Source organism: Tachypleus tridentatus, chromosome 2 (genome assembly GCF_004210375.1).
Source record: "Tachypleus tridentatus isolate NWPU-2018 chromosome 2, ASM421037v1, whole genome shotgun sequence".
Lineage (NCBI taxonomy): Eukaryota > Metazoa > Arthropoda > Merostomata > Xiphosura > Limulidae > Tachypleus > Tachypleus tridentatus.
Window position 1 is genome coordinate 5,234,048 of NC_134826.1, and position 13,509 is coordinate 5,247,556.

General features: G+C 30.6%; 1 pseudogene across 1 annotated transcript in view; it reads right to left on the reverse strand.

Moving 5' to 3' along the window:
• The window catches only part of LOC143237506 (uncharacterized), a 167,795-nt pseudogene that overhangs the window by 9,415 nt on the left and 144,871 nt on the right, over nt 1-13,509 (reverse strand). Inside the window, exons 8-11 of the transcript XR_013020117.1 lie at nt 11,665-11,785; nt 9,792-9,925; nt 8,828-8,945; nt 6,559-6,764 (exon numbers count right to left, since the gene is read on the reverse strand). The product of XR_013020117.1 is annotated as an uncharacterized LOC143237506 (transcript). The remainder of the gene's footprint in view (nt 1-6,558; nt 6,765-8,827; nt 8,946-9,791; nt 9,926-11,664; nt 11,786-13,509) is intronic.

A 13,509-nucleotide genomic window follows, 5' to 3' on the forward strand; every position in this document is an offset into this window, starting at 1 on the left:
CAAACTGAAAACACTGTTCAACTAAATGAAAATATAATATTGAATACCATGGTTCTGTCAACAATAAAGGTACCAAACTGAAAACACTGTTCAACTAAATGAAAATATAATATTGAATACCATGGTTCTGTCAACAATAAAGGTACCAAACTGAAAACACTGTTCAACTAAATGAAAATATAATATTGAATACCATGGTACTGTTAACAATAAAGATACTGAACTGAAAACTGGACTGAGCTTCAGGAAGATATAATGTTGTATATTGCAAGTGTGATATCATTAACAACAATGTTACTTCCTGTATAGACTGTACAAAAAACAGTTATTGTATACATTTTGTCATACGTACATTGTTTGTAGAAAAATATACAGACTGATATTTGATAAGCCTTATATTTTATATATGTAATACACATTTAGCATACAACACATGTTACTGCACAAAACTCAACTACATTACAGTGGCATACATCTTTCTTTCTACGATACCATGCAAGATACAACTGCATGAGATGCTATGATCTGTGTCCTGAAATATTAGATACATATTTAGGGATAGTGTATTTTTAGTTCGTGTGTAGTGTGTGAATTATTTCTAAATACCACACACCCAGAGAGAATTGAAATCAGGTGACATTTGAAGCCAGGATACCTAACATCAGAGAACAAAACCTGTATAAAATATACCAGACATGACTATCACTGTATCCAATGTTACATTTAAAGACAAGAATTCAACACATCTTAAGCTTTCTACCATTTATACCCATGTTATAAATGTAGGATATGCAAAACTTTAACCTATATATATCCACATGTAATATTTTGTATAATTTTCACTTGCAAAGTTAGTTCTTCCTTCTCTTCAACTTGTTACCTTTCTGTCAGAGATAACATTCAAGGATGGATTAAAATATGTTTTCACATGACTGTATCCTAGTCCAGCATTCATTCTCAGTACTATAGCCTTGAGGAAACATGTTATTTTTTTTTCAACACCCCTCATTTCTATAATCTTGTACATCAAAATTAAAACCATATTTTCTGTATAGAAATGTTGATGTTCTTATCTTTCCAACACCTGTCATTCCAACATCCTTGTACACCACAACTAAAACCACAATTTCTGTATATTGATGTTGATGTTCTTATCTTTCAAACACGTCATTCCAATATTCTTGGCTATCAAAACTAAAACCATATTTTCTGTATAGTAATGTTAATGTTCTTATCTTTCAAACAACTGTCATTTCAACATTTTTGCCCATTAAAACCAAAACCATATTTTCTGTATAGTACAGAGAATGTTCTTACCTTTCAAACACCTGTAATTCACATATTCCTCCACATGAAAACTAAAACGACATTTTCTATATAGCAATATTGATGTTCTTATGTTTCAAACATTTATTATTCTTACATTCTTGCACATCAAAACAAAAACCACATTTTCGTTATAGCAATGTTGATGTTCTTATCTTTCAAACAGCTCTCATTCCGACATTGTTGCACATCAAAACTAAAACTATATTTTATGTATAGTAATACTGATGTTTTTTTCTTTTAAACACCTGTCATTCAGACATCCTTGTAAACAAAATTAAAACGATATTCTATGTATTGTAATGTTGATGTACTTATCTTTCAAACATCTGTCATTCCGACATTCTTGTACATCAAACTGAAACCATATTTTCTGTATTGTAATGTTGGTATTCTTGTCTTTCAAACAGCTGTCATTCAAACATTCTTGCATATCAAAACTAAAACCATATTTTCTGTTTAGTAATGTCCATGTTCTTATCTTTGAAACACCTGTCATTCTGAAATTCTTGTACATCAAAACTAAAACTATATTTTGTGTACAGTAATGTTAATGTTCTTATCTTTCACACACGTGTTATTCCGACATTCTTGTACATCAAAACTAAAATCACATTTTCTGTATTGTAATGTTGATGTTCTTATCTCTCAAATAACTATCATTCTGACAATCTTGCACATCAAAAAAAAAAAATATTTTCTGTATAGTAATCATGATAATCATATCTTTTAAACATCTGTCATTCCAACGTTCTTGCCCATTAAAACAAAAACAATATTTTCTGTATAGTACAGACAATGTTCTTATCTTTCAAACACCTGTCATTCAGATATTCTTCTACTTGAAAACTAAAACCATATTTTCTGTATAGTAATGTTGATGTTCTTATCTTTCAAACACCTGTAATTCAGATATTCCTGCACATGAAAACTAAAACCATATTTTCTGTATAGTAATGCTGATGTTCTTATCCTTCAAACAGCTCTCATTCCGACATTCTTGTACATCAAAATAAAACCACATTCTTTGTTTTGTGATATTAATGTTCTTATCTTTCAAATACATCATTCAATATTCTTGGCTATCAAAACTAAAACCATATTTTCTCAATAGTAATGTTGATGTTCTTATCTTTCAAACACTAGTCATTTCGACATTCTTGTATATCAAATCTAAAACGATATTTTCTGTATAGTAATGCTGATGTTCTTATCTTTCAAACACCTGTCATTCCGATATTCTTCTACATCAAAACTAAAACCACATTTTCTTGTATTGTAATGTTCATGTTCTTATATTTCAAACAAATGTCATTTGAACATTTTTTCCCATTAAAACTAAAACAATATTTTTTGTATAGTAATGTTGATATTCTTATCTTTCAAACACCTGTCATTCTGACATTTTTTACATCAAAACTAAAACCACATTTTCATTATTGTAATATTGATGTTCTTATCCTTCAAACACCTATTATTCTGACATTCTATCACATGAAAACTAAAACAATATTTTATGTATAGTAATACTGACATTCTTTTCTTTTAAACACCTGTCATTCCAACATGATTGTAAACAAAATTAAAACGATATTATATGTATAGTAATGTTGATGTTCGTATCTTTTAAACACCTGTAATTCAAACATTCTTGTAAACAAAATTAAAACCATATTTTCTGTTTAGTTATGTTAATGTTCTTATCTTTCAAACACCTGTCATATCGAAATTCTTGTATATAAAATCTGAAACGATATTTTATGTATAGTAATGCTGATATTCTTATCCTTCAAACAGCTCTCACTCCGACATTTTTGTACATCAAAATACAACCATATTTTCTGTATAGTAATGTTGATGTTCTTATCCTTCAAACAGCTCTAATTCACATTTTGTACATCAAAATACAACCATATTTTCTGTATAGTAATGCTGATATTCTTATCCTTCAAACAGCTCTCACTCCGACATTTTTGTACATCAAAATACAACCATATTTTCTGTATAGTAATGTTGATGTTCTTATCCTTCAAACAGCTCTCACTCCGACATTTTTGTACATCAAAACTAAAACCATATTTTCTGTATAGTAATGTTGATGTTCTTATCTTTCAAACAGCTCTCATTCCGACATTTTTGTACATCAAAATAAAACCATATTTTCTGTATAGTAATGTTGATGTTCATATCTTTCAAACATCTGTCATTCCAACATTCTTGTACATCAAAACTAAAACCATATTTTCTGTATAGTAATGTTGATGTTCTTATCTTTCAAACACCTGTCATTCCGACATTCTTGTACATCAAAATAAAACCATATTTTCTGTATAGTAATGTTGATGTTCTTATCCTTCAAACAGCTCTCACTCCGACATTTTTGTACATCAAAATACAACCATATTTTCTGTATAGTAATGTTGATGTTCTTATCCTTCAAACAGCTCTCACTCCGACATTTTTGTACATCAAAATACAACCATATTTTCTGTATAGTAATGTTGATGTTCTTATCCTTCAAACAGCTCTCATTCCGACATTTTGTACATCAAAATACAACCATATTTTCTGTATAGTAATGTTGATGTTCTTATCCTTCAAACACCTGTTATTCCGACATTTTTGTACATCAAAACTAAAACCATATTTTATGTATAGTAATGTTGATGTTCTTATCTTTCAAACACCTGTTATTTCGACATTTTTGACATCAAAACTAAAACCACATTCTCTGTATTGTAATGTTGATGTTCTTATCTTTCAAACACCTGTCATTCGACATTCTTGCAAATTAAAAATATAACCATATTTTCTGTATAGTAATGTTGATGTTCTGATCTTTCAAACACATGTTATTCCAACATTCTTGGCTATCAAAACTAAAACCATATTTTCTCAATAGTAATGTTGATATTCTTATCTTTCAAACACTAGTTATTCCGACATTCTTGTATATCAAATCTAAAACGATATTTCCTGTATAGTAATGTTGATGTTCTTATCTTTCAAAACCTGTAATTCCGACATTTTTGTACATCAAAACTAAAACTATATTTTCTGTACAGTAATGTTCATGTTCTTATCTCTGAAAAAAATCTTATTCCTACATTCTTGCACATCAAAACTAAAACCACATTTTCATTATATTAATGTTGATGTTCTTATCTTTCAAACAGTTCTCATTCCGACATTGTTGTACATAAAAACTAAAACTATATTTTATGTATAGTAATGTTGATGTTCTTTTCTTTTAAACACCTGTAATTGCGACACCCTTGTAAACAAAATTAAAACGATATTCTATGTATAGTAATGTTAATGTTCTTATCTTTCAAACACCTATCATTCCGACATTCTTGTACATTAAAATACAACCATATTTTCTGTATAGTAATGTTGATGTTCTTATATTTCAAAGACTAGTCATTTCGACATTCTTGTACATCAAATCTAAAACCATATTTTCTGTATAGTGATGTTGATGTTCTTATCTTTGAAACACCTGTCATTTCGACATTCTTGTACATCAAATCTAAAACCATATTTTCTGTATAGTGATGTTGATGTTCTTATGTTTAAAACATTTATTGTTCCGACATTCTTCCACATGAAAACTAAAACCACATTCTTTGTTTTGTAATATTAATGTTCTTACATTTCAAACACCTGTCATTCAAACATTCTTGCACATTAAAAAAAAACCATTTTTCTGTATTGTAATATTAATGTTTCAAACACCTATCATTCCGACGTTCTTGACATTCTTGTACATCAAAACAAAACCATATTTTCTGTTTATTCAAACACCTGTTGATGTTCTTTTCATGTTTAAACACCTGCAACATTCCGACATCCTTGTACATCAAAACTAAAACGATATTCTGTGTATGTTGTAATGTTGATGTTCTTATCTCTCAAATACCTGTCATTCTCGACATTCTTGCACATCAAAACTAAAACCATGTTTTCTGTATAGTAATGTTGATGTCCATTTGAAGTCTAAAGAAGTAAGAATTTTATGGTTATAATTCCACAATACAAGGAATGAAACTGTCTTTCCATATTTATTTAATCTACAAATGTATTTCATGGTTATTAAACTTTATAAAATGGACAGCAACAAAAGACAAAGAGATTACCTACAAGAGATAAAGTTTCTCATTGTTCATTAACATTTACCATCAAAGATGTTAAAAGTTCTATAAGTACTTTCTCACTAAATCATGTTTTACTGTTTTCCCATCTTAAGTTTCTTATTATGTTATCTTATGGTAGAATATTTAACTTTTTCCATTAGCTGTAAATTCTCTAGGTAGAATACATAATAACACAACATACAGAGCCACCTTTGGTCAACAATGCTATTTGCCAGTTTTTTCACACCTTGCTCCTTGATATATGAAGCACTGATATTAGACTGTTCAGGGTTAGACACAACATCTACTCATAACACCTATAAGAACTTGTACAAGTTTATGACTTTAGTTATAGTCATTTATTATCATTCAGGTTGTAATGATTTAGTCCTGTTGTATATGTAACATCAAAACAAAAAAAATTTTAAATTGTAACATAAGATAAACACAGTAGACTGAAGGGATTCTTATGCAAGTATCTTAGAGTAAGATATCTGAGATCAGTATAGAAGAACTGAATAAGAGCATCCATAAGATAAATAAATAAAATAAAGTTGTCCTTCAGTTATTGAAATCTCATATCACGTAATACTTTGATATGAAAGCACTGTAATGCTGTAGCACATGAGCTGAAAAGTTAACAAACATGCCACTTACTCATAAAATTATTAAAAACTGTACCATTGGTAAGCTGTTTTAAACTTAAGATACTGACTTGTGTGAACTACAGAAAAATTTGGTACCCTGTTTATCAGTAGCTTGGTGACATTTATATTATAAAACTGATGCTTCTCTATGTAAGAATTAAATATTCTTTAAGGTTTATGTTAATAAATTACGACATCTCATATTGTGAACATAAGTGACTGTGTGAAAGTATATTCAGTGTGTCAATAATTATTTTTAAGTCACTGATCGTAGCAGATAAGTTCAGTGGGAAATACTGAAGTAAAACATTATGTCTGTGGTTACAGACAAAACAAAGGTAAACATGACAGCTCTTAAGAAGAGAAACATAATCTGATAGAACATATGTTTGTAATCTCTTCTATTGAGGTTTATTTTTGTAAAAGATGAAGATAAGAAACATTCTTACCTTTCCATTCTTTTCAGCTGCTTACTAAGTTCACTTTGTTCATTTATTAGTTGCATTTGTTGTGTTGAGATATGCTCAAGCTTTGGTTGGATTTGACTGACTCCAGTGTAATCCTGAATCTCCCGAGCTTGTTTCAGCCGGACCTTGATTTCTTCCTGCTGTCGACCCAAACTCTTAAGTTGTTCATCAATATTTTCCAGCCTCTCCTGGAAGAGTAAATATTCCTTATCCTTAAAAACACAACAACTCCATTTTAAATGATTTAACAAGATAATTCATCAAACCAGCACTTGGTGGCAGCACTTGGTAATGGAATATTGTTTATTACAGTTCACAAGCAACTGCACATGTAACATCAAAAGGTATAAGGATAAAAGTGAAACTTTTAATTATGCAGTTTACTTATTACTTTCAATGCAATAGCTTTTAAAATATAACGTGATTTTATGATGTTTTTGCAGACACGACTAGATCTATTTCTTATTAAAGAGAAAGTTACACAATGGGTCATCTGTGTTCTTCCAACTGCAGGTATTTAAACCCAAGTTTTAGCACTGCAGCTGCAAGACTTAATGCTGAGACACTGTGTGATGGGAGGGGAGAGACACAACTGGAAGAAAGGTGATTTGGTTCTATTCAAAGTGAAACAGCTCTTATGTCAAGCATGATTTTAATTTGGAATGTGTAAGAAATGGTTGAATAGCATATTTTATATTACAAAACGAAATAAATGTTTTCACTATTTCAATTTGGAAGGTGAAATGAAACACTAACATTTTATATCTTATGATAAACTTTTAAACAGTACAAATTAAAACATTACAAAAGTTCAAAAAGAAACAAGGTTAGAAAGTATGAAACTAAATATGAAGAAATGCTGTGATATAAAAACATTCAATTTCTGGATAGGAAAAGAACCATTGTTTGTAATTTAAATATTTCAAAACCTGTTATAAGTATTCTACACTTTAATTGAACACATGATTTTTACACAAGTAGTTATAAAGATTTGAAGTTTGATACTTCTCTAACACTGTCACAGTGGTATGTGGACTTATACTGCTAGAAACCAGGTTCTTATACCCATGGTGGTCAGAGCACAGATAGCCCTTTGTGTAACTTTGTGCTTAGTAACAAAACAACAACAGTTTTTACTGCAATGTTTCAATTTTTATAAACTTTAAAAATATAAAGTTGCATATAGTCAAGATACATACCTTTTTAAAAATTCAAGGGTATTGTACCTTTGAGTTTCATTCTTAATAACAGTTATTCAAAAATTATATTAAAAGAAACTTTGTACAAAAATCACTAATACCATTCACAACTGAAAACAAGATAAGTCTTTATACACACTATCTGACCTTGTTAGCAATTACAAAACATATGAATTGTGTGCCATAGTTGGAACTGTATCTACCACAGCTAAACTGGCATTATTATTAGCTTTTATCCTTAGAAATGGCCTCCGGTCACACATACAGATTTTCATCTCATATAACTGAAAGATACAATAAAAAGCACTGGCAAGCTGTGTTAATGAATGTAAAACAAATAAGTTTTCAAAAACACAATTAAAGTTTGAACCATTAGAGTGAGAGGAAAAACTGAAAATGAACTGAATAAGAAAGCATGTTTTCTACAAGCGTGTAAACATACTCAATCCCTAAACCTGAAATTCATAAAATATTAGAATTCTTATTCAAAACATATTTCTATGCTTCAACAAACCAGAAGAGAAGTACACACCTCCACACCTTCCACCTTGATACACCGGTAGGATCAAATTTGGGAAACATACCTGATGATACACCGGTAGGATCAAATTTGGGAACCATACCTGATGATACACCAGTACGATCAAATTTGGAAACCATACCTGATGATACACCTGTAGGATCAAATTTGGGAACCATACCTGATGATACACCAGTAGGATCAAATTTGGAAACCATACCTGATGATACACCAGTAGGATCAAATTTGGGGACCATACCTGATGATACACCAGTAGGATCAAATTTGGAAACCATACCTGATGATACACCTGTAGGATCAAATTTGGGAACCATACCTGATGATACACCAGTAGGATCAAATTTGGGAACCATACCTGATGATACACCAGTAGGATCAAATTTGGGGACCATACCTGATGATACACCAGTAGGATCAAATTTGGGAACCAGACCTGATGATACACCAGTAGGATCAAATTTGGGAACCATACCTGATGATACACCAGTAGGATCAAATTTGGGAACCATACCTGACATTTTTTTCTCTTTTCTTCAAGTTGAACTTTGTCGGTTACACTGTTAGGGCTTGGGTCAAGCCTAGGATGTTTGCAATTTTCTTCATCAAAAGACCTGTTATAGCTCTGTGACCTGTAAGTATCATCCAAACTGGTCATTATGTTCTAGCTGCCATGTAGAAAACCCATCAAGCTCATCTCGAATCATGACACTTTTTGAATGAAGTGATAACTTAATTAGAACTTACAGTTCCAAACCTTCTCACAAATGATAAAATGTATTTTTGTTTATAAAGTGTAAGTTCCCAAGCTAAAAGAATACTACAGGTGGATACAGCTATATTTTAATTTAATATAATAGTAATCTAATGATAATAAAACCTGAAGGTCTGAAAAAATTAAAATTTCAAAGATTAATATCCTGTTTTTTAAATAATTCAGATTGTTTTACCATATATTCCTTACTTTAATTTTTATTCCACTACTAACATAACAAAGTAATGGCTCATTTTTATCAGCATAAAAACAAACCAACATCCATGTCTCTATCTCTTTTTATTTCATATGGAGAAAACTTACTAATTTTGTTTGTGCATGGGAAGTGTAACTAAAGCCAGGATTGTGGAATAAAAATCATTAACTGAACCTCTAACAAAAACAAAAATGTTTTCTACTCAAATTAATGAAACTACAAATTCACCAAATCAGCTGAGAATGCAACTGTTTTGAATAAATGAGTTACAGTATGAAACACACAAAATAACATAAAATATTTAAATATATTACACTGCAGTGGTTTTATTCTTAATGTTACAAAGTTATGAACATTTTAATAGAGTTGTCACCCTTTGTCAGCATCAATAACTTGTATATATTGAAGTATTAGTTCATTAATTAATGTAAGTAGTAAATTAAATACACAAACATTCTTAATTCAACTTCTGAATCACACACTTTAGCTGTCATAGAAAGTTAGTACCTGGAATGGCCCTTGGAGTACTGGTAGCCGCTGTCTCGTACGACTTGACGAGCCAGAGGGAAGAGTTCATCTCGACGGGTCAGGAGGGAAGGTATATGTTTACAGATTTGAGCAGCAGCCTCATTAACAGATACCTAATTAAAAATAGATAATTAGTCCAAATAATGTTTAACTGCTAAGGTGTTTTAATTATTTAAGACTTCATGAAATACTGAAGCATACACTGTACTCAGGTCTGTTAGTATGTTTAGTTAATGAGTTACACATTTACACTGCTACTACAACAGTGCTAAGAAGAAACAAGTGCTTTGAAATTCTGAACAGAGTTCATTAATATTCATTACCAAATTTGCATTATGGCAAAACCTACATGAATATATCTGTTTTATTACCTTAATATGAATATCCAGAGGAAAGACAATATTTAAATATGTTTTGTATTATACTTCTATTACTAATTTTTTATATGTCCCACATGTGTGATTTATAATCCATCGTTACAAAGAACAACTTCAGAAAGTTAGTTGGTGTTTTAGCTAAGGGCATTAATTATCTACTTTAACCTTTATTTATAATTCAATTTTTAATGTACATTTCTAATGTCTGAAGTCTAGCTTAGAGAAAACCATTAATAATGAAATAAAATATTACTGTAAGCTATTATGCAGTAAACATTAACCACAAACTCTTGCAATCAAGTAAGTTTCCAACACAGCTTCACACTGTCACTTTAATGAAGATACATTGATATAGTTGTATTCTTTTATTATTGTTACAAAAACTGTTTAAAACAATTTATGTACAATACACATATGGAAAAAAAATTACTGGTCATAAAATGCTGTCTGTTATTAGCAGAAACATAACATTTGAAAATGAGGATATTACTTGCTGTTTATTATAACTTCTTTTCTGTAACTGTAATACTATCTAATGTCTATCTTTAAAAAATGGTGTTAGGAAAATATTGTACCACTAATATCCTACAATTAAAGCTTTGACTGACGCATCATTGATACAAACAGTACTAGTGGATGCAACTTAAAACCTGGCTTTACCCTCAGCTGACAAAAGTATGGAAGAAATATGTTATACCAATAATAACTGTACAACACAACTAATGCCTAGTTTCAACATCCGCTGGTTAAAACTTTAAAAACTGTTTTCTTTATTGTAAAAGTCCTTAATAAGAGGACTTGGACTAGCTACCAATACTGTAAGACAGCATATAAAATTACAAAATTTCATAGAATTAGGTAAAAAATAAAAAAGTACAAACTATAAAATATGTTTGTTTAAACTGTGAACAACTTTTAAAATTTCTGAAAAAGTTAGTATTTTTAATGTAACATACAAGCAACCAAAGCTTGTAAAATTTGGTGTTCTGAGTGTGTATATTCAGTACTGAAAATAGAAACTGATAAACAAATTTCAAACATTTTAACTTATGTAATGTGAATGCCATAGAATATTCATATCTTCTAAACTTCCCCTCAGCAATATATTTGTGGACTCACACTGTAAGAAACTGGGTTTCAACACCCATGGTGGGCAGAGCACATATAGCATATTGTGTAGCTTTGTGCTTAAGTACAAACAAACAAAACCTTCTAAACTTTGGCACTTTATTAGAGTCCTTGATATAAAACGTTTTTCAGTTAACACCTAAATCATTTGGTGTTTCACTTTCTGCTGTAAACACTATTCAATATTTTGTTAAGTATGTGTTTTATTTGAGTAGTACAGTAAGCTATCTTTCAGTTAACACACTCTACTGAAACGATAACTTAGAATAATTTTAACTATTTTCTTACAGATACTGAGAAAAAAGAAAAATACATTTCTGGTAACAAGTTATTTGACCACAACAAACCTCGTGTAAGGTAAGGGGTTTTTTCTGGCTTTCTCTTGCAGTCAAATCGACCATAGATAGCTGCATATTTCCTTATTTCATCCATACGACGTGGATCGTCTTCAACCATGTTCATTACACACTAAAGGAATGTAAAATTGGACATGCCACTTAACAGTTATATGTTGATTTGTAAACAGTGCTATTCAACAACCCTGTGATAAAAAAACAACAATTTTGTTAAGTTTGTATGACACATACAAACACACATCTGTTTACCTTCTAGTTTGTTTGTTTTTTTAAAACATTCAATATTTTGAGTTCTGGATGACAATATGAATTTAAATGTGTCTAGGTCTTTCAAAACCTCATCACTTTGAAACTGATTTGGTAATGACTGATGATTAGAATATATCATCATATAATAAATGAAAGAAAAATATGGAAGAGAATAAATTGAAAGACATGCACGGTTTCCAAACTATTCATCTTTATGTACCTGAGACTTAAGGAAATATTGTAATATTGAAACAAAAATCAGTCCACATACAAAATAAACTTGCAAAACTTTCGAACTCAACAAGACAAATATATTTTAATTAAATTAACGAATTAAAGTTACGAGTCAAATAAACCAGAAAAAAAGTCACCGAGTACGTATTTTTAATGAACGTCGCAAGTAATCAGAGCCATTTAATAATACCGACATATTACTTTTCTTTTAATATAATTAATGACGTTGATAGCCGAAAGGTGGCGTAAGCGTTGCATAGAATTTCACAGTCTTTACATAAGTGAAAATAAACATCTTCTTAACTCTTTGCTTCGTAAGTGCTGAGAAGTAGATTAACTAATCATATAAAGTTAATATTCTACTTTGAATACGAAATTTATATGGATACACACATATATATAAGAACATAAAATTCAAAACTACTTGGATAGGGCTAACGATTTTGTGTGTGTTAAATACATCAGGTTCAGGAAGCAATGTTACAAAATTACGTTACAATAAAATATCTTTTCCTTTGTCACAGTCCACTACCCTTTGCTTTGTGGCGTGCCTGTACCCCTTTCATTCCACGGTGGGCGATCCCAAATGACGCGGATTGAGCAGTCATCATTCTGTCATGTCAGCTGCGCACTAGTACATACAATAATCGATATGCAAATAAGGAGCCATTTATTCAAGAGAACTTCTATAGAAATCAAGCTACTTGTCCTTGCTTGTGACAGTAAAGAATGTATTTACTTTCTTTCACTACTTACGCTTCAATTTGATGAAAGAGGACAGCGCCACGTAGCAGGAAATACGTACACTGTTGTTTTTTTTCTTTCCCTCTAGACTCTCACGGTAACTTTAAAATAATTACAATAAAAATGGGATGGGTGTGTGTGTTTCGTGTTTTCCTTATAGCAAAGCCACAAAGGGCTATCTGCTCAGCCCACCGAGGGGAATCGAACCCCTGATTTTAGCGTTGTAAATCCGGAGACATACCGTTGGTGGGATGGGTGGAAGTCTGTTTCAGAAAGGTTATTAGTTAATATACACTGTTGTATTTCACGTACTCATCAAATACACTAGCTCTCGTGAAACTGAAAGAATAAATACAGAAGAATAAAACGCATAATAGTCAAGAAGGATTTCTCAATTTTATGTTATGAATGAAAAATTAAAAAATACATAGAAGTCTGTGTTAGAGAAGATGGTGGATACACCTCACCAATTTTAGAAGAAATGAAAAACACATTAAACTTTATTACATCTTTTATAACAGAATAAATGAAAATTTGGTACTAGGATGACAGTTTCTGATGATAATAGCTTAGTTGGCTTAAGCATCATGGGTTCTAATCCTGCTGAGT